General features: G+C 37.9%; 1 protein-coding gene across 8 annotated transcripts in view; it reads right to left on the reverse strand.

The window, feature by feature from the left end:
- Positions 1-1,702, reverse strand: part of LOC106876238 (uncharacterized) — a 36,292-nt gene that overhangs the window by 18,034 nt on the left and 16,556 nt on the right. The window lies entirely within an intron of this gene.

Genomic DNA, 1,702 nt, shown 5'->3' on the forward strand with positions numbered 1-1,702 from the left:
CACACACACACACACATATGAAATAGATGCATGTATACGTATTGCAAGAGAAAGAGAAATACTTAGCTAAAAGTAAGCTGCTGTACTTAACATTGATTACAATCAAACTTTTCAACAGGATTTTTTGCTCTATGACCACATGGACACTGAGGAGGTGGCTTGTGAAAGTCATAAAAGTTATGTACAGAGCCGTTAAAAGTTAGCAGGGAGTTAACAATGTATACTGTAACAATTTTAGTAAGTAGGTAGGAGTTCATCAGGGTTCAGTTCTCAGCCACCATCACCCCATTCATCAGGCGATAACAGAAGATTTTAACCCTTTCAATACCAACCTGGCTGAAACTGGCTCTGGCTCTGTAGTACAAATGTTTCATTTTCATAAATTTTGAATTAAAATCTTCCACCAGACCTTAGTCACAATTTATGTTCCTACACAATTTATGTTCCTAACACTATCTTAATGATAATCAAGTTATTTTACTAGATTCTTTGTTATATTTAAAATAATTGAAAGAAACACAGAGCAACAAAAGGGTTAAGACCAGTATGGGAACTTATTTGTACTGATGACCTTGATATTATAACTAAAGTTATAAGTAAAATTAGAAAAGAAATTCTACACATGGAAGCATAACCTGGAATCAAAAGGCCTTAAAGTTAACTTATCAATAACCAAAGTTTTAGTAAGTAGGAAAACACAAACAGATCTCAGCTTCAACCAGGGACATCGCCTTACTTGATATGTAGAAAAGTAGAACTACCATATAGTGTATGCAATGCAAACAATGGACACACAAGTGCAGTGGTATCATAGGCAGGTTAACAGAAAAAGTAGATTTTACTTGTAGTAGATGTGCAGGAACAATAAACACTAAGAACCCACACAAAATAGATTTTCTTAAATGCCCAGGAAAAACACTTTTCATACCTTGAGGATCCACCCTAAGACTTCATCACCACTATTCTATCTTTTTCAGGTCCATTCCAGTAACTCTCCTATAATGAGAGTGGCTATGTATCTCCCCTGCAGCAAGGAACCTGTTCTACTTTGGTCTCTTCTTTCATACTTTAACCTCTCATATCCTATCATAAAGCTGTTGTTTAGTTAAAGATGGTGGGTGGCCATTCAGGAGGGTTAGATCTCTGAGGAACTGTTTGGTGTAGATGTCCTTGTCAGTCATGTTGCTGCAATTGTTGTTTATATGTACAATCTCGTTTCTCACATATGTTTCTCGAATTTGATGTTTATATCAGTGTTATTGAAGTTCCGGTATATGTTAATGGCCATTAACATACACCGGACCTTCAATAACACTGATATAAACATCAAATTCAAGATTGTACATCCAGACAAACCCAGAACCCTCACTCTACTCAACTTCCAACTGAAGATCACAGAGGATGGCTCCATATTTACCAAATTCTATAAAAAAGCTGCTAATAGAAAACTTTTCATCCACTACCAATCAGCCTTGCCCATCAGAGCCAAAGTCACATCATCATCATCATCATCATCGTTTAACGTCTGCCTTCCATGCTAGCATGGGTTGGACGATTTGACTGAGGACTGGTGAAACCGGATGGCAACACCAGGCTCCAATCTAATTTGGCAGAGTTTCTACAGCTGGATGCCCTTCCTAACGCCAACCACTCAGAGAGTGTAGTGGGTGCTTTTACGTGTCACCCGCACGAAAACGGCCAC

The sequence above is a fragment of the Octopus bimaculoides genome, chromosome 5 (assembly GCF_001194135.2).
Source record: "Octopus bimaculoides isolate UCB-OBI-ISO-001 chromosome 5, ASM119413v2, whole genome shotgun sequence".
Taxonomy (NCBI): Eukaryota; Metazoa; Mollusca; class Cephalopoda; order Octopoda; family Octopodidae; genus Octopus; species Octopus bimaculoides.